The following is a 22,171-nucleotide window of genomic DNA, read 5'->3' as shown; positions in this document are numbered from 1 at the left end:
CGATGAAGCTGAACAATATGGCAAATATATAATTGGGCTAGCTTATCCGCTGTGTACCTTACCTTAACCAGAATAAAATAGGCAGACTTTGTCAGTTTGTCAACAACCACCCATATAGAGTCATAACCACCCACAGTGGGAGGTAAACCCACAACGAAGTACATGATGATCATTTCCCACTTTCAAGTGGGAATAGGCATCCTCTGACTTACATCCCAGCTTGGTGCTCACACTTTACCTGCTGGTAAGTCAAACACTTAGACACGAACTCTGTGATATCCTTCTTCATCCCACACCACCAATAGTGCTGGCACAGATCATGATACATCTTGGCTGCTCCCATATAGATGGAATACCTTAAATAATGAGCCTCTTCCAAAATAAGTCTAGTCAGGTCACCCACCTTAGGCACACAAATCCTTCCACCAATCCTCAATACGCCTTTTGAATCAAGTATCGCCTCCTTAGCTTTACCTCTTAATACCTTATCTCGAATGATACATAACTTTTCATCCTCAAACTGCCTCTCCCGAATCTGCTCAACAAAAGGAAGAATGTGCCTCCATAAAGGCAAGAACACCACCATCCTCTGAAATTTGTAACTGGACAAGGCTATTAGCCAGCCTCTGAACATCTCTAGCCAATGGTCATTCCTAAACTCAGATCGCGGCAAGACTACCCAAAATAGAGGACTTCCTACTCAAGGCATCCGCCACCACATTGGCTTTTCCTTGGTGATACAAGATAGTCATGTCATAGTCCTTCAGCAACTCAAGCCATTTACATTACCTTAAGTTCAGATCCCTCTGCTTGAATATATATTGAAGACTCCTATGATCGGTGAAGACCTCGCAATGCACACCGTATAGGTAATGACACCACAACTTAAGCACGAAAACCACAACCGCTAACTCCAAATCATGAGTAGGATAGTTTTTCTCATGGGCTTTCAACTGTCTCAAACAATAGGCAATCATTTTTCCCTTTTGCATCAACACACCACCTAAACCAATACTGAAAGCATCACAGTATACAGTAAATCCTATACCTTCCTCGGGTAGAGTAAAAAAAGGAGCTGAAGTTAATAAAGTCTTGAGCTTTTGGAAGCTCGCTTCACACTCATCGGACTAATGAAAATCTACGGCCTTCTGAATCAATCTAGTCAATAGAGCTACAATAGTGGAGAAGCCCTGTACAAACCGTCTGTAATAACCAGCTAACCCTACAAAACTATGAATCTCATTAGGAGAAGTAGGCCTTGTCCAACCTCTAACTACCTCAATCTTAGCTGGATCCGCTCTGTAATACCCCAAAAATTTCTATGCCAAGACCCCGTAGCATTTTTCATGTACGTATAGGATCGTACTCAATGACTTTAAAGGACATTTATGAGTTAGGATAGATTTCTAAGTAATTCAAGGGTATTATATGTGATTTAGGGTCACAAGGGATCCATAAAACCAAGCCAAGTCCAAAGAATTCATTTCGGCTAAATTTCCGAATGAGTTCGTGTAAGGATCAACTTCAAACGACCATATATATTATTATATAAATAATTAGGTGGACCATGACCTATTAAATTAAAGGTCTTTGAGTCTTTTTTCCAATGCCACTAAGATTACAATTTTTGGAGTTCCGAGTCAAAAGTTATGACTATTTTACCACAGACTATAACTGTAGAAATTTCCCGGCGTTGTAGTGGCGCCCGACGCACTATAGCGCTCGAAACTAGCCTCAGTAGTTTGGGTGCTGGCGCGGTGCACCAGCTATAGCGCCAGCAGGGTTTTTGGCCCATTTTCCAAATTTTCTTTGATGAAGGGCAAGTATGACAATTCCCTAAACAATATATACGAACTTGGGCATGTTTGGGAGTCATTTTCAGCCTTTCACCTCTCCAAAGAACCCTAAACTTCATCCTCTTCTCTCTCAAATAATCCCCTCTAATTTTTCTATCAAACTCAAGGATTCAAGGCTCCTCATTGAAGACCAAGAATCAAACTTTCTTAAAAGCTTCAATCTAAGGTATGTGGGTTTTCATCCATGGGTTCTTCCACCCATAGAGCCCAAATGTTGACTCAACTTTGTATATCAATTTTAAATGATGAAATCTTATGGTATTTTACATAATGGTTCTAAATGTATAGATTATGATATATTTTAGGTTTATTTACTCCTATTGGTATATATGCATATTGACTCTTAATTTCAAGTGATGAGAAATTTTATGGATTTTCATACAACGATTCCAAATGTATAGATTCTTGAATATTTGAAGTTTATTACCTATATTGACTTATGTTGATTATTATTTACTTAAAATGGATGGTTTATCAAGGTACTTATATGAAGTCTTGAAAGTAGTTTTAAAGTGCATATGGTGGGTTATTTTTAAGATATTTGATTTGATGCATTCATATCACTCTCATGCATACAAGTATTCTTTTAAATGTATTTGAAAGTTATATGAAATGAACCCACCTAATCTTCTTATGTTGAAATGAAGTTGAATTGAAAGTTTGACTCCAAATGAAAGTTTATGAAGCAAATGCCTATGTTTAAGGGAGTCTTGTGAAATGATTGAATGATTGATTGATAAAAGGCCTTCTTAGCCAAATTAAGGTTTCAATGTGAAAGGACAATTCTCTTCATTGAATCGAATGAAATGTTTAAGGTTATGATATGACATGTTTGACCTCCCTATAGGCCGTCAAAGCTTTTGAAAATTTTTCCAAAATGGAAGGTCTGATTAGCATGGTACCGGAATGCCATCACTGATTGTAGACCTCATTTTTTTTGTAAATCAAGGTTCATTAGTAGAACGGTAAATAGGGCATGGTAGTCATAATGATATTATAAACCAAAGGTTTTAATGAGCTATTCCACCGATGATGATTTGATGTCTAAAGTTATACAATGCTTATGTTATTATGATATTTAAATATTATTCCATGGGATTTGACCTAGCACCGAATATAGCATGTAGATGGAAACTCGACCTAAGGGGTCTTTAAGTAAAGTCTCATGTTGCATTAACTTTGTTCTACCATAGGAGCCCTTGTCGGCTAGGCCTTTGCAACCACCAAATGTTAAATAATTAAATGTAATCTGAATGGAGTTCTACCTGGTAAGTAGTCTCCCCGTGTCAACGTATGGGCTTATGTTGGATTCTATTTAATAGCTTGCATGGTCTTAAATATCGGTTATGGTCACTTCCCCATAAAATAAATAATTTAAAGTTTCATATGATAATGTCTAATGTATGCATTCACTTATGCATATTGTTTACTCATGTCTCTCTTATGTTCTTTATTTCAAAGCATACTCGCATACTTAGTACATTCAAAGTACTAACGTATACTTTTGCCCACATGATATCACTATGTAGGAACCGACGTCGCTCCTCGATCTCCTATACATGGCTAACTTGAATTAGTTTGAAGATTGCTTGTGGTGAGTTCCCATGTTTCGGGAACAACATCCGTTTTATTCTAAGCTTATGTTATGTACAATAGTAAGACATTTATTAAGGTATTTCTTGACACTTATTATGAGGGTGAGCTAGGGATATGTCTTAGCCCCTGCCAAGTCTATTAGTAGAGGTATGTTTGGACACAAATGGAAAATATTTTTAATTCCGCTTATTATTGTTTACCGTTACCAATGAAATGCTTAATGAATGCTAAGAGGCTTGGGTGAGGTACCTTCGGGTGTCTCATTCGCCATGTCACGTCTAGGCCCTAGGATCGGGTCGTGACATACTCTAATCCCCTCTTTGGACACCATATGTCCTAAAAATGTCACAGAATCAAGCCAAAATTCACACTTGGAGAACTTTGCATACAATATTTCTTCCCTCAACTTCTAAAGTACCAACCTCAAATAGCGAACATGATCTACCTCAGTCTTGGAATACACCAAGATATCATCAATGAATACTATCACAAAAGAATCTAAGTATGGGCAAAACACTTTATTCATCAACTCCATGAATATTGCGGGGGCGTTGATCAACCCAAATGACATCACCAAGAACTCGTAGTGACCATAACAAGTCCAAAAAGCTATCTTAGGGATATCTGACGCCCTAATCTTCAACTGATGATAACCAGACCTCAAGTCTATTTTGGAAAATAATGTCGCTCCCTATAGCTGATCAAATAAATCATTAATATGGGAAAGATGATACTTATTTTTGACAGTTACCTTGTTCAACTGCCTGTAATCAATACACATCCTCATAGTTCCATCTTTCTTCTTTACAAACAGAACTGGTGCACCCCAAGGCGACACACTACGGTGAATAAACCCCTTACTCAACAAGTCTTGCAACTGATCCTTCAACTCTTTTAACTCAACTGAAGCCATGCGATATGGAGGAATAGAAATAGTTTTAGTGCCAGGCTCTAAGTCAATAGCAAAATCAATGTCCCTATCCGGAGGAATACCAGGAAGATCAGTAGGAAATACATCAGAAAACTCTTTAACCACTAGAACAGTCTTTATAGGAGGTGACTCAATACTGGTATCCAAAATAAAGGCTAAATAAGACATACACCCTCTATAAATCAACCTCTGAGCGTGAATATATGAGATAACCTTACTAGGATAGAAGCCACTAGTATCCTTCCACTCAATCCTCGGGGCACCAGGTATCACTAAGATAACAGTTTTAGCATAATTAGCATAACAATCGAGAATAGCACGATGGAGAGAAAGACAATCCATATATAATATCACATCAAAATCTAACATCCACATAATAATCATATCTACCCAAGTATCATACCCGGCTAAGAAAATAAGACAAGATTGATCTACCACTAAGGGTTCACCCACGGGTATAGAAACATGAACGGACACGGACATACGATCACATTTCAAATCAAAGTCAGATGCAAAATAGGCAGACATATAGGAAAATGTAGACCCTGGATCAAATAATGCAGATACAAGTCAATTGCAGACTGGGACAATACCTGTGATACTGCGTCGGAAGCCTCAGCCTCGGGTCTTCCTGGAAAAACATAACACTAAGCTCCCCTACCACCTCCGACCTTCCCAATACCTCTACCTCCTCCCTAAGGGACTATAGCACTACCAGCACTCCTACTAGGAGTGCGACCACCTCTACTAGTCTGGCCTCTACCTCGACCTCTACCTGGCGGTGCTGGTCCTCTAACTAAAACTGAAGAACTAGGTTGGGTTCCTCCTCGACTCTGAGATGTACACTTCCATGAAAGATGATCTAGATCACCACAAGTATAACATGCTCTCTTTTGCGAAAACCTCTGCGATGAACCTGTAGAACTTGTATAACCACCCCAGCTCACCGGCCTTTACTGTGACCCCTGGTAACTTTGATTTGTACTATAGGACCCATAAGGTATCTGATCATCCTCTGAAGTTGGCATAGATACATGAACTGGTCCTCTATGCTAGAAGGAACCACCTCCTTTATAGGACCCTCTACCTCCAAATGAGGTACTCAAAAACTGAACAGAAGCACAGGCCCTCTTGAGGTCCCCAAACTCCTCTTTCTCTCTATCAACTCCGCCTCCTTGGCAGCACCCACAATGGAATGGAAGGAAGTGCCCTCACGGGTGAGTCGAAAAATTAATGTACAAATAGTATAGTTCAATCCTTGCATAAATCTGCTAATCTACTCTATCTCATCAGGAAGGACAGCCATGGCATGTCTGGACAACTAGTAGAAACGAGTCTCATACTCAGAAACTGTAAGACCCTCCTGCCTCAAATTCTTGAACCATAATCGGCTCTCTTTCTTCACACTCCAGGGGACGAAACGGTCATAAAAGGTACTAGAAAACTCATCCCAAGTCATCTAGGATGACCCAACTGGCCTGGAACTCAGATACACTTTCCACCACTCTCTAGCTGGCCCACATAACTAGAGTGTAGTATAACAAACTCTATAAGTCTCAGCTAACCCTACTGCCTCCAACAAATCTTGGCACATGGTCAAGAACTCATGTTCATCCTCAATCTTCCCACCCTGAAACTGTGATGGGTCTATTTTTTGTAACCTCTCATATCGGCGTTGCTCGTCGTCAGTCAATATGACTACAGGTGCACTCTAGGCTCTCCTTACTTGTATTCTATCCTCATCCGCTCTAGATCCCATAGGTGGCTGGCCCACCGGATCCTAAATAACTAGAATCTGATTCTGCCCTAGAGTTTGAGCCCCTGCTCTAGTTTGAGAATCCTCGGGTGTACCATTCGCCTTCACACTCTGATTAAATCCTTCGAGCGTATCCAATACTCTCATCAAAGTGGCTTGAAGCAATGGTGCAGTAGTAAGCTCTGGAGGGACCTATTCCTCTCTAGCATCAATTTGTGGATCAGGAGAAGTCTCTCTAGCATGACCTCTAGTTGGTTCCACTCCTTGGGAACGACCTCTGCCTGCCGCCACACCCTGACCACGGACTCTAGCTTGACCTCTATCTCTACCCCTAGTTGGGGTCCCAACATCAACCTCAAGGAGTGCCTCCCTTCCTCTATCTCTAGCTATAGTTCTGGTCCTAACCATCTGTCAGAAAGGACACACAAAAATTCAGTACCAACACAACACGCACGATACAAAGTGAAAGAACAAAGGAAAAATTTCCTAAAAGTCCTCATAGCCTCTCGAAGATAAGTACAGACATCTCCATACCAATCCTCAAGACTCTACTTAGACTCAGCTTGTATACACGTAAGACCTATGAACCTGGGTCTATGATACTATTTTGTCACGACCCAAATCCGGGTGTGATGAAACTCATCTCAGCCCACCGAAGCAAGTCAGCCTAATACCCAATGGAAAGTAGATGTGAAAGAAAATGAACTAAATAAAAATTTAACTTAATCAAAAACACATAAACCAAACTCAAATTCCCCCATGATTGGTTGTCATGTATACAAGCCACTAATAGACTACCAAAGTACGAAAGAAAATATAGTCACAATGTATTTATCTCTAGAATAGGACTAAAACATATTAAAGGAGTAAGAGGTGTCCGCTAGATGGATGTAACAGCTACCTCAACACTCGAGATGATAGCCTCGGATGTGGTATAAAATGCAAAGAGATCAAGCGGGTCTGGGCTTACAACCTACACAAGTATAGAAGCAAGGAGTGAGTACCAAACAACACGGTACTCAGCAAGTGGATAACTAAAATAAAGCAAAGCTCGATAGATACAAGTACTCCTGCCATTCTAACCGAACCTCCTCAACTACAACCTGCATAAAACCAGCCCAACTCTATACTCTACACAATAATAACAATACAGTCCACGAATATTCATCAGTAGTCTTATCAAGTGAATCATATCAACTCAAATTCAACATATACAGAGCAATAAGTGGTAAACACGAATTTACAAATATCAACAAAATATGATGCAATGCAATGAGATGATGCATGTTTATCCTATCAGTACACATCTGTTAAATTACAGTCCGGAACCCATGGGGGACATTTTTATCAAAGTCACCTGCCATGGAGTGTGTGGCCAATCCCCTCAATATACATATCTTGCCACGGAGCATGTGGCCCACCCCTTTATTTCATAATACCTGCCATAGAGTGTAAGGGTCGACCCCTTTGTTTTATATCATTTTCAGTCTCAGCACAGTATATCAGAACCAATGCAATCAATTCATGTTCATATGATTCACAAAAATAACATGAGTACAACAATAATTTTTCCTATCTCACGTCAACATAGTCATTTTACATGTCTAAAATAAACTCATAATCACAACATATCAATTCCATCAATACATGTCGTTAGATCACTATTTTATACACCTTATCTCTATTTTTAAGGCCAATCATACAGTCAATAATCCAGTCCAATTTTCATTACTCCCCAGTACACATAACACAAAAATACAAACATCTACAAACTTAAATTGAGGTTTAAATATTCACTTGCCTCAATTAAATTGAATAATCACTTTAAAACTTGAGTCTTTTTTAACGCTTCTGAATAATCAAAATCTGTTCAAATACATAATTACACATATTGCTATATTTATTTTTGGATAAAAAATTGGTCAAAAAGTCATACCGAGTCATTGACGTCAAATCTAAAAAAAAATTTCCAATTATGTTCACTCATGATAAAATAAACTCACATGTCAAATTTTAGCTAAAACGGATCGTTATTCGACCCCCAAATCAAGATTTTATGTGAAGAACAGGGTAATATTTACTTATTTCAGCGTTATTTCTCCACCAATATACCCTAAGAATATGTTCATAATCACATAAAAAATTAATGAAAAGGATGAGAATAATTACTTTAACGATTTGGAATGAAAATCCCTATTTTTCTCTTCTCATTTATTTTTCTTTTTCCCTTTCTTTTATTTCTTCCTCCGTATTTTTTTTCCAGTTTCTACCGCTTTCTCGTTCTCTCGTTTACATCTGATGGCTTAATGCCATCAAATTTTATATATATATATATATATATATATATATATATATATATATTATTTTATTTTATTTTTTTTAATAATTTTTTATTTCCTTTTTTAAAAAAATTATTTTTAATAACAAGATAATTCTTTTTTCATCAATATGAAAATCATGCCACTCATTCCCACAAGTCATAAATTATTTATAAAAGTCAAGGATTAAATAGGAAAATCAACAAAAGTCGCAAAATAAGGTCGTTACAAGAACAGACAGGAGAATATAAAAAAGATATACTTATAGATAAAAGAAAATTAAAACAAATACAACAAAAATCTTTAACTAATTACTCAGGATTTGATGTAAATATATTCGAAAGATTCGGATTAAAAAAACACATCATTTATTTTATGGATTAAATATCCAAGAAAGAGCTTTAGAAGTCTCTGTTACTTCTAATAAAATAATGATACCGTTACTATCTAAAAAAGATATTCAAGATAAATTACGAAAAATAAAAATAGAAATTCAAAATACTCTTGGATGGATACATATAGGAGCAATCCAGATAATAATAAAATTCACATTCAGAGAAGGATTAGATACACCAATAGATTTAGCTATTATAGATAATTAGATAATAAATAGTAAAGAAGCATGTTTAAGAATATTACGAGGAAATTTACAATATGGAAAGATTAAATTTAATATTTATCCTAGGATTTCATACCATCTCCTAGATAAAGACTATGATAAAACACTAAGCTCAATACAAGATTTAAAAGAAAAGATTTCTTTCACAAATACAATAGACCCTATTCGATAACTTATGTAATCTTATATGCTATTTCAAATACACATCTTTTAAGTGTTTTCTAAACTTCCATAAATAATTATTATCTATTTTTATATCTGCAAAAGTAGGATGTCTTTTCATTCTATATCTATATCATTAAAATTTTCATCGCACTTTAGTGTGTTAGTTATTCTATCAAATTTATCTTCACTGTTTTCTTGTCTAATATTTATCTCTAAAGTTGACATGTTTTGTGTAATATCTACTTCCACGTCTTTAACGTCTATCATGGCTCTGATACCAACGGGGAGAGGGGGTCCAGAAAATCGCTGGTTCGTTAGGTCAAGTATCCGAGTGGGTATATTTTCATATCTAACAATGTTATTATTTTGTTTAACAAGTAAAATTAAGCCTCCTGAGGAGGAATATGTTATGTCTAAAGTAAACATAATTTTTGAAAGAGAGTAACTTTCAAGAGCAGAGTAATATTATAACAGTATAATATTTCAACTAAAATAAAAAGTCAAGGGTCCAACACGCTTCCATACCTGTCCCGTTTTGACCAAAATTACACCGGGTATCCGTCGAGACTTTTACCGGATATTGCAATCCCAACCTGAAAACAGGTAACTTCTCTGACGTTCCTTCAGCGTAACTCAGTACAACCTTAGTTCGTTTTATACTCTAAGGCGTAAGGGTGATATGGAAGAGGAGACTTGTCTTTTTATAAAAGGGGAAAAAGATTATAACAGTAATAATAATATTTGCTCAAGAAAGTAACTCAAAAACTTCTTAGTTTTTATTCATATCTTGGTAGTGGGGGTATTTTACAAAAAAGAGGAAAATATTTGAGGTTCTTTTCTGATCGATGCCCTCCTGTGTTACAAACTATCTCCTTTTATAGATGAAGGAGACAGGCTTCAACTACGGACTTCAAAATTAGAAAGTAAATTGACAATGACCTTATATCTATCCTAAACATCTAAAGACTAATCTATCTTACAAAATGACAAAAGTGTCATCTTCCTCTTATTTTCTACGCTAACATTATTACAAAATGACAAAATATTAGCTATTAGTCACTATCATATAAAATGACAAAAGGTTAGATAAATGTCGCTATCTTCTCCTTTGTCTTTTCTTCTATCCTTGATTTCTTGCGTATCTTCTTTTCTATTTTTATCTTCTTCTTCCATTTGTCAAAGTAGACAAGATAGTAGGACCACCTATCACAAAATGACAAATGTGTCTCTATCAAAATGAATCATTATCTTCTATATCTTGATCCTTATCTCTTTTTCCACATGTCAGAAATTTATTCGGATGATGTGGACATGGCATCTTCAATTATCTTTTCCTTTCTCGGAGAGCAGAATTCACACGTCCCTTTGGCGTGCTTTCTCATCTCACATAATTGTTGTTGTGCCTGCGGACTTGATTTAATAATTCCCTTATTAATCAGGTCTATATTGGTTTGCATATATCTTTTTACCGATGGTGGTGTAGTTTTAGCAGGGGAAATCATAATGGAGGAGTGTATTTTCGTTCCTCCATAGGTCCTAAATCCTCTTTTGAAACTATGTTCCATATTTTGAAGAACTATCCTTAGACCGATTGCTCGTCGATAATGAACATCTTTTTTTGAGAAGCGTACAAAAGATTTCTCTTGATAATTATTAATAATATTAAAATCATCGGCTTTGCCAATTTGCATAAAGTGATATGCAGGGTATCTTTCTTCTTTATAATAATCAGGTCTGGAAGAAATAAACTTAAGGACCAGTATATCTTTCACCGTGATTGTGGGATTATTCAGATAACAATCTTTTACGCCATCTTGAACCCAAGATGGTAATCGGCTAATTTTGGGAAAGTTGGGAGTTGTTAAATAAATGGAATTAACAGCTCCAAAATCATACCAATATCTAATCTCCTGAGGAGAAGAATCTTGTAGATAATTAATTCTGGGGTATATCTCAGTACAATCAATGTATCGATTTGGTATTGTCTTGAGAGAAAATAAATCTCTCATTATCTTTTCCTGGTTTTCTCCATCAAATGGGAGTAATTTATCAAACATTTCTTTCATTGTTCCCAATGTAATTCCTTTTTTAGGTAATTGGGGTCTAAAAGACATCTTATCTTTTTCCTCCGTAATTGTAGAGGTATTATCATCTTTTTGAGCTTTTATCAAGCTATTAATAATATCATAAGAATCACTAATATCATAAGAATCACTGCATAGTCCGATTTGGGACGTTATCTAGGCACATACGCTGATTAATTTGTCAGCTATCAGTTGCTCACAATCAAAATTAGCAATTTCGATAATATCTGAAACTGCCTTTTGAATATCTTTAAATCCTTTATCAATATCTTGAAGATGGTCTTTAATTCTTTCCATCTCTGGTGAGAAAATCTGCTGCAATATTTTTATTAGAGCGAATAATTTCAATATCAAAAGAATATTCAGACAAAAGCATTTGCCATCTAATAAATCATTTATATTCCAGTTTTGACGGAAGATTATTATGAACAAAAGCCTTTACTTGTGTATTATCAGTTCTAAGAGTAAATCGTTTTGATAGTAAAAAGTAATATAATTTTTGACAACTTTTTACTACGGCTAACAATTCTTTTTCATTAATATGATATCTTGTTTGTGTATCCGAAAAAGTTCCGAAATAATATCTACATAGACTTTCTCCTATCTTATTTTTATTAAGATCATAATCTATCTTTTTTAATACTCTGCTCCAGCACTGTTCCGAAGCATCTGTTTCTAAAATTAAATCATCACTATCTTTTGGTAATTGTAATTTTGGTAAGTCTTTACAAATAGATTTAATATCATTTACTTTTTTCATTAAGACTTCATTAAATTCAAAGCTCTTATCCTTTTTTAATAATTCTTGAAATGGCTTTCTTAGTTCAGCCAAATTTTGAATATAATTCGAGGCATAGTTAAGTATCCCTAAAAAGCTTTGTACTTGCTTTTTATCGATTAATTTATCTGGAAAAAAAGATATTTTTTCGACGATATGGCTTTGTAATTTAATACCATTTCCGTTAATTATCATTCCTAAAAATTCTATCTCATTTTTTAATAAGCTTGCTTTTTTTTAGAAAGTGCTAATCCATTTTCTAGGCACAAGTTAGTAAATTTATTTAGGTGTATCAAGTGTTCTTCAAGGCTATCGGATAAAACTAAAATATCATCGACGTAGACAAATATATAGTCATAATCTTTAAAGATATTATCCATTTTTCTTTGAAATATCTGTGGTGCATTTTTTAATCCAAATGGCATGACTAACCATTCATACTTCCCTTGCGGGGTAGAGAATGCAGTATAATGAACACTATCTTTATTCATTTTTATTTGCCAAAATCCACTTTTACAATCAAACTTAGAAAATATCTTTTTGTTAGTAGTTCTATTAATTAGGCTTTCTTTATGCGTTAAGAAATATCCATCAAATATAGTATTATCATTTAACTTTTTATAGTTAATAACCATCCTTGGTTTATTTCTTACTATCTCTGCATGGTTTCTAACCATAAAGGCTGGTGAGCTATGAGGAGAGTTACTAGGTCTTATTATTCTAAGGCTTAATAATTCCTTAATCTGTTTTTGGAATTCTTTTTGGTCATCGGGGTTATATCTCATTGGTTTTACTCTAATAATTTTATCTTTATCCTTTATTTCTAACTTGGCTTCTATCTTATTTTTATCCCAAAATTCTAAAGGATTTTCTGAAAAACATTGTTCTAACTTTTGTTTAATCATGTCTAAACTTTCTTCTAATTTATTAAAAGTTATTTGATATTCTAACAAGTTGTTAGATTGTTTATTTATTGTTTGAGGGTTGTCCCAATCAGTATCGTATTGAAGTAATGGAGTACTTTTTGAGAAAATTGGTTTATCTTGATATCCTATATCACCACGCTGGGCTGTGCGGGGTTTAAAATGAATAGGTAATCTTTTGGAATAAGCAGTTTTAAATCGTTTTACCACAATAATATGTTGACAAGGAGTTTTGAATTTTATTTGAAATAAAACTCTATCATATAAAATAGTATGAAACATTTCTAAAAAGTTATTTCCTAATAGAATATCTTGTCCGGTATTATGGAAATAAAATGGAGGACATTTTATTAGAAAATATCCTAGTAGTATGATCGGTTGAGCAATGCCTTTAGACATCGTTACAATATTATTAGATATATCTTTTCCCTTAGTAATGGGTAATTCTTGATGGTATTTTTTAGGGAATACGTTTGGTCTACAGCAACATATTCCTGATCCGTTATCTATATAGGCAGCAAAATATTCGGCTTTATAATCTTTATAAGTTATTCCTATTGGTATATAGATACTATATGGACTTGTCATTTTGATATGGAAATTATCTTATCATTGTAAGTAATCTTGATACCATGATCAAGAATATCATATGGTTTTACACTATCTAGGAAAGTGGTTCCTAGCAGTATTTCTAACATATCATTATTTCCTTCTGGTTCAACCAATAGTCTTATAGGTATAGTGTTATCTTTGAATCTCAAAATAGTTTCTATCATGTTTGTTATTTCATGTTTCTTTCCATTAATAATAATAATAATAATAGTAATAGTAATAATAATAATTATAGTAATAATAATAATAATAACAATAATAGTAATAGAAATAATAATAGTAATAATAATAATAATAATAGTAATAATAATAATAATAATAATAATAATAATAATAATAATAGTAATAAGAATAATAATTGTAATAGTAATAATAATAGTAATAATAATAATAGTAATAATAATAATAGTAATAGTGATAATATTAGTAATAATAATAATAATAGTAATAATAATAATAATAATAATAATAATAATAATAATAATAATAATAGTAATAGTAATAATAATAATAGTAATAGTAATAATAATAATAATAATAATAATAATAATAATAATAATAATAGTAATAGTAATAGTAATAATATTAGTAATAATAATAATAATAGTAATAATAATAATAATAATAATAGTAATAATAATAATAGTAATAGTAATAATATTAGTAATAATAATAATAATAATAGTAATAATAATAATAATAATAATAGTAATAGTAATAGTAATAATATTAGTAATAATAATAATAATAGTAATAATAATAATAATAATAATAATAATAATAATAATAATAATAATAATAATACTAACTCTTTAAGATGTGATGAAAATTTTAATGACATAAATATAGAATGAAAAGGCATCCCTCTTTTTCAGATATAAAAATAGATAATAACTATCTATGGAAGCTTAGAAAACATTTAAAGGATATCAATGACGGTAAAGAAAAATGCAAAAAATTATTACATTTACTTTTGAAAGATAACAACGAAAACTTGAAAGATTTTATTATTAGAACAAAACAAATATTAGATGACTATGACACGGTCATAGAAGGACTAACTGATAACATAAAACTCATTCAACTTGAAATTAAAATTCATCCTTCTAGCATAGGATAATGAATAGATTACCCTCTTTTACAGAAATAAGATTAGATAATCATCTATATTGGACCTTTCAGAAAAACTTAAAAGTTGCTAAGATAAAAGACGAATCTTATAAAAGATATTTAAAAAGATTAGACCCTGATAAAATTGAATAGGTAAGAAGAGTACAAAATATAATACACGCTAATAAAGATGATATAATAGGAGAACGAGATAATATAAAATTGCTTCAAAACTATTATTACAAAAAGCATCCAACTAGTTTAGGATAGAATGGAAACTAAAATCAATTATAAATTACTTAATGAAGAAGATCCTCTAAAAATAGAACAAGATTTGTACAAAATATAAAAAACGATAATTTACTTTGGCAATTTAATAGTTAAATAAATTCAAACTTTGAAAGATAGACTAAATCAAAAAGAAATAAATTTTGATAAAGAACCTATAAATAAAACCTTAGATATCATAGGATCCCATATTTTAAAAATAAAAATACCTGAAGGATACGGAGGAAACAATTTAAAATGGTAAGTTCCGACTCAGAAAATTCTGAACTAGATAACCTTATAATAAATATAAAAGAAACCCAGTTAAAAAATGAAGGTGATATGATAAACTTAAAAATGGATACAGTCAAACTAGGAGAAGTAGATTTTAATCCTAATATTACTAAGCTCCCTACTCAGGCTGAAACCAGCTGAACAAGTTTTAATAGACCTACTAGGGCTTATGCAGGTATAAATGCTGCATTAAGAACAAAAGATAGTCACACACAAGTAGGATCAATGAAAAGTGAAGCGATTAATCCGTTTGGAATATATCTAGATTTAAATTGTATTAATAATACTGAGGAAGCTATAGATAAATGAGAAACTTCTTTAAGGATAGCAGTAACAGTAAACAAAATGGATTATGACACCACTAAATATTTTATAGAACGAAGTCTATTAAATAGTATGCTAAGATTTTGGCAAAACTTAAATGATGCCACTAGAAATGATATTTTTGGTACCGATGATAATATTGCTAATTTAATTATAAGAGCTACTGAAGCTATAAAATTAGAATTTGTCAGAGAAGGTAATATTTTAAAAGACCCTGCAATGATTAAAAAATACGAAATTGCTTTGTTACGGTTACAATTATGTGATATGTGTGAAATAGATAAATATATTTGTGTCTTTCAAGATTATTATTACTATATTTATAACAGAGTTAAAAATACAAAAATGTATTTACCGATATTTTTTACTAAGATACCAGACCCTTGGGGTAAAAAGTTAATAGATACTTATAATCCCGAAACAGCCGATACTTTAGAAAAAAGAATAACTCATTTAAAAGATAAGCTTAGTAGATGGTGTGCATATGTCATATTAGCTAAAGCAACAAAAGGATTAAGAAAGAAAGTAAGTCTATATTGTGATAATCCTAAAATGCCTATAATGATTGAATGTGAAAGTCTTAATTATTACAAAAAGATTAAAAGAAAATATAAGAAAAAGAAACTCTTTAAGAAAAAATATTTTAAAAAGAGAAAGGCTAGATATTACAAAAATAAAAGATATACGCGATATCAAAAACCTTTTTACAAAAGGAATAATAAAAAAATCCAAAGGAATACAGATGTTACTACTGCAAAGAGATGAGACACTATGTCAATAGATGCCCAAAGAAATTTGCTAATAATAACAAGAAAATAGAAATCGATGAAGATATAGAAGAAATAATAAATTTAGAAGAATTAATACAACAAAATAATTTTGAAGAAGTTGAATCAGATGATACAATATTTATATTAACTGATACGAATTATTATTCTTCGTCAGAAGAAGACAGTCAAAATGAATAATGAAATAGAAACTGATATAATAGAAGAAACGATAGAACAAGTTGGAGAATATAAACAAGATATTTTTATTGATAAAAGAAAATTAAAACAAATACAAAAAGAAAAGTTTTCTTTAACTAACTATTCAGGATTTGACGTAAATACTTGATTGAATTGGATTAAGAAAAAGACAACATCATTTATTTTATGGATTAAATATCCAAAAAAGAGCGTTTAAAGTCTCTGTTACTTCTAATAAAATAATGATTCCTTTATTATCCAAAAAAGATATTCAAAATAAATTATGAAAAATAAAAATAGAAATTCGAAATACTCTAGGATGGATACATATAGGAGCAATCCAGATAATAATAAAATCCACATTTAGAGAAGGATTAGATACCCCAATAGATTTAGCTATTATAGATAATAGGATAATAAACAGGAAAGAAGCCTGCTTAGGAATACTACGAGGAAATTTACAATACGAAAAGATTAAATTTAATGTTTATCCTAGAATTTCATACCATCTTCTAGATAAAGACTTTGATAAAACTTTAAGCTTAGTACAAGATTTTAAAAGAAAAGATTTCTTTCATAAATACAATAGACCCTATTCGTTAACATATGTAATCTCATATGCTATTTCTAATACACATCATTCTGATTGCTTACCCATAAAAGAGACAATAGATTATCCCCATCTATTTGAGGAAGTTAGTCAGATACAAATGCCTAGTATTACACAGGTACAAGAAATAGAAGATACACCGTTAGATTTATATTTACAATCTAAACCTTTATACAACCAACAAGATTCCACATCTCGATTATCCTTTGAGGAAACTCGAGTCATAAACCCTGCAGTGATGATAAGAAGAACACAATCAGAAAGAGTTAGACAACTTATCTTAGAAGCAAAAAATGATGAAATAAAAAATTATAAGATAAAGGGAGAATATTTTAATGGTATACAATTCATTCCCATAAACATCCTATTAGATACAGGAGCTAGTGGAAATTACATTAGCTTTAGGCTGTGTAACCATCTCCAACAATATAAACTAAAAGAAAATCATCTTTATACTGATTTTAATGGAAAAAAACATGAAATAACAAACATGATAGAAATCATTTTAAAATTCAAATATAACACTATACCTATAAGACTGTTGGTTGAACCAGAAGGAAATAATGATATGTTAGAAATACTGCCAGAAACCACCTTCCTAGATAGTGTAAAACCATATGATATACTTGATCATGGTATCAAGATTACTTACGACGATAAGATAATTTTTATATCAAAATGACAAGTCCATATAGTATCTATATACCAATATGAATAACTTATAAAGATTACAAAGCAGAATATTTTGCTGCCTATATAGATAACGGATCAGGAATATGTTGTTGTAGATCAGAAGTATTCCCCAAAGAATACCATCAAGAATTATCCATTACTAAGGGAAAAGATATATCTAATAATATCGTAACAATGTCTAAAGGCATTTCTCAACCGATTATACTACTAGGATATTTTCTAATAAAATGTCCTCCACTTTATTTCCATAATACCAGACAAGATGTTCTACTAGAAAATAACTTTATAGAAATGTTTCATACTGCTTACTCTAAAAGATTACCTATTCACTTTAAACCCCGCACAGCCCAGCGTGGTGATATAGGATATCAAGATAAACCGATTTTTCTAAAAAGTACTCATTTACTTCAATACGATACGGATTGGGACAACCCTCAAACAATAAATCAACAATCTAACAACTTGTTAGAATATCAAATAACTTTCAATAAATTAGAAGAAAGTTTAGACATGATTAAACAAAAGGTAGAACAATGTTTTTCAGAAAATCTTTTAGAATTTTGGGATAAAAATAAGATAGAAGCCAAGTTAGAAATGAAAGATAAAGATAAAGTTATTAGAGTAAAACCAATGAGATACAACCCTGATGACCAAGAATAATTTCAAAGACAGATTAAGAAATTATTAAGTCTTAGAATAATAAGACCTAGTAACTCTCCTCATAGCTCACTAGCCTTTATGGTTAGAAACCATGCAGAGATAGTACGAAATAAACTAATGATGGTTATTAATTATAAAAAATTAAATGATGATACTATATTTGATGGATATTTCCTACCACATAAAGAAATTCGTTTCAACAATTATTAAAAATGATAAGATCTTTGAATTTAATGAAGTCTTAATGAAAAAAGTAAAGGATATTAAAATTACTTGTAAAAACTTACCAAAATTACAATTACCAAAAGATAGTGATGATTTAATTTTAGAAACAGACGCTTCAGAATACTGTTGGAGCGATATACTAAAAAAGTTAGATTATGACTCTAATAAAAATAAGTTTGGAGAAAGTCTATATCGATATTGCTCTGAAACTTTTTCAGATACCCAAACAAGATACCATATTAATGAAAAAAAATTATTAGTTGTAGTAAAGAGTTGTCAAAAGTTTTATTACTTTTTGCTACCTAAAAGATTTACCCTCAGAACAGATAATACCCAGGTAAAAGCCTTTGTTCACAACAATCTTCCGTCTAAATCGGAATATAAACGATTTATCAGATGGAAAATGCTTTTGTCTGAATATTCTTTTGATATTGAAATTATTCGTTCTAATAAAACTCTTGCAGCAGATTTCCTCACAAGAGATGGACAACGATATTAAGCAACAAATGAAAATACATCTGGAAGATATCAATAAATGCTTTGACGATATTCAGACTACCATCTCAGATATTATCAAAATTGCAAATTTCGATTGTGACCCCAAGATTGCTGATAAATTAATTAGCTTATGTGCAAAGATAACGTCCAAAATCGGGCAATATGAAGATAATTATGATATGATCAACGGCCTGATCAAAACTAAAAAATCTAATAATACTACTGCTACTAATGATAAATATGTACAAATGTCTTTTATGCCTCAAAAGCCTTCAAAAAGAATATCGATTGGATCCATTGAAGAAAGATTAAATGCACTACAACCCCAGGTTGAAGGACAAGAAATGATAATGAGAGATTTATTTTCTCTCAAAAATACGCCTACAAGATATGTTGATTTTGGAGGAATTTATCCTCAAACTAATTATCTGCAAGATTCCTCTCCTCAAGAGATTAGATATTGGTATGATTTTGGAGCAATCAATTCGATATACCTAACTACTCCTGATTTTACTGAAATTGATAGACTCCCTAGATGGATAAAAAATGGTGTTCGTGATTGTTACCTAAACAATCCCACTATCACCCCAAAAGATACACTGGTTCTTAAATTCTTCTCAGCAAGACCAGATTATTTTAAAGAAGAAAGATACCCAACTTATCATTTAATCCAGTTGGGAAAATCAATCTATTTTTATATTTCTCAAAATGATAAAACTACTAAAGAATTTAATAAATTCACTGAAAATGATATCCTTTATCGAAGAGACATAGGACTCAGGATAATTCTACAAGGAATAGATAGTTGTTCTAAAAAAGGTTTCAGGACATATGGAGGAGAAAAAATACACTCCTCAGTTATGATAGCACCAGCAAGGAATACTCCACCAGTTGTTGCCCGATATTTACTGACAAAATACAATATGATAGAAAAAAGAATTTTGAAATCAAGACCTTTGGCTCAAAAAAGATTATGTCAGCTCAGGCAACATGTTAAGGGTACTTGTGACTTTTGTTCCACAAGAAAGGAAAAAATGATCGAAGATGCAATATCCACATCATCCGAATAAAGTTTGGACGCGTGGAAAAAGAGATAAGGATCAAGATGTAGAAGATAAGATTCATTTGGTAAGATAGAGACCCTTTTGTCATAATGATAGGTGGTCCTACTATCTTGTCTACTTTGACAAATGGAAGAAGATAAAGATAGACAAGGCGAGAAGATACGCAAGAAATCAAGGATAGAAGAAAAGACAAAGGAGATGATAACGACATATATCTAACCTTTTGTCATTTTGTAATAATGTTTAAGAAGATAAGTGTGCATAGAAGATAACGATGACATTTTGTCATTTTGTAGAAAAGTCATTTTTATTTGAATATTTAGGTATAATGTCACTACCAAGTACTATTAGACATGTAAAATGTAATTTTGAAGTCCGTCTCCTTCGTCTATAAAAGGAAACAGTTTGTAAACGAAAGGGCATCGATCGACTCTTGAAGCCTCTCTTTTGTAAAATATCCCCAATTACCAGATATAAAAAATAATAACTAAAAAGTTGTGAGTATTTTCTGAAGCAAAGTTTTATTATTTCTGTTATAATTACTTTTCTTTTATAAAAAGAATAGTCTCCCCTTCCTTATCACCCTTACGCCTTAGAGTAGAAAATGAACCAAGGTTGTGCTGAGTTATACTGAAGGAACATCAGAGAAGTTACATGTTTTCAGGTTGAGATTGCAATATCCGGTAAAAGTCTCGACGGATACCCAGTGTAATTTTAGTCAAAATGGGACAGGTATGGAAGCGTGTTGGACCCTTATCTTTTTATTTAAGTTAAGATATTATGCTATTATAATATCCTGTTGCTCTGGAAAATTACTCTAATTCAAAAAATTATATTAATTTTAGACATAATATAATCCTCCTCAAGAAGCTTTATTTTACTTGTTAAACAAGATGATAATGTTATTAGAAGACAGATTAAGGAATTATTAAGTCTTAGAATAATAAGACCCAGTAACTCCCCTCATAGCTCACCAGCCTTTATGATTAGAAACCATGCAGAGATAGTACGAAATAAACCAAGGATGGTTATTAATTATAAAACATTAAATGATAATACTTTATTTGATGGATATTTCCTACCACCTATAGCTTCCTCAGTATTATTAATACAATCTAAATCTAGATATATTCCAAACGGATTAATCGCTTCACTTTTCATTGATCCTACTGATGTGTGACTATCTTTTATTCTTAATGCAGCATTTATACCTGCATACGCCCAAGTGGGTCTATTAAAACTTATTTGGCTGGTTTCAGCTTGAGTAGGGAGCTTAGTAATATTAGGATTAAAATCTACTTCTTCTGGTTTGACTGTATCCATTTTTAAGTTTATCACATCTCCTTCATTTTTTAACTGAGTTTCTTTTATATTTATTATAAAATTATCTAGTTCAGAATTTTCTGAGTCGGAACTTACTATTTTAAATTATTTTCTCCGTATCCTTCAGGTATTTTTATTTTTAAAATATGGGATCCTATGATATCTAAGGTTTTATTTATAGGTTCTTTATCAAAATTTATTTCTTTTTGATTTAGTCTATCTTTCAAAGTTTGAATTTCTTTAACTATTAAATTGTCAAAGTAAATTATCGTTTTTTGTATTTCGTATAAATCTTGTTCTATTTTTAGAGGATCTTCTTCATTAAGTAATTTATAATTGGTTTTAGTTTCCATTCTATCCTAAACTAGCTGGATGCTTTTTGAAATAATAGTTTTGAAGCAATTTTATATTATCTCGTTCTCCTATTATATCATTTTCATTAGCGTGTATTATATTTTGTACTCTTCTTACCTGTTCAATTTTATCAGGGTCTAATC

The sequence above is a fragment of the Solanum dulcamara genome, chromosome 9 (assembly GCF_947179165.1).
Source record: "Solanum dulcamara chromosome 9, daSolDulc1.2, whole genome shotgun sequence".
Lineage (NCBI taxonomy): Eukaryota > Viridiplantae > Streptophyta > Magnoliopsida > Solanales > Solanaceae > Solanum > Solanum dulcamara.
This window is presented reverse-complemented; position numbering follows the sequence as displayed.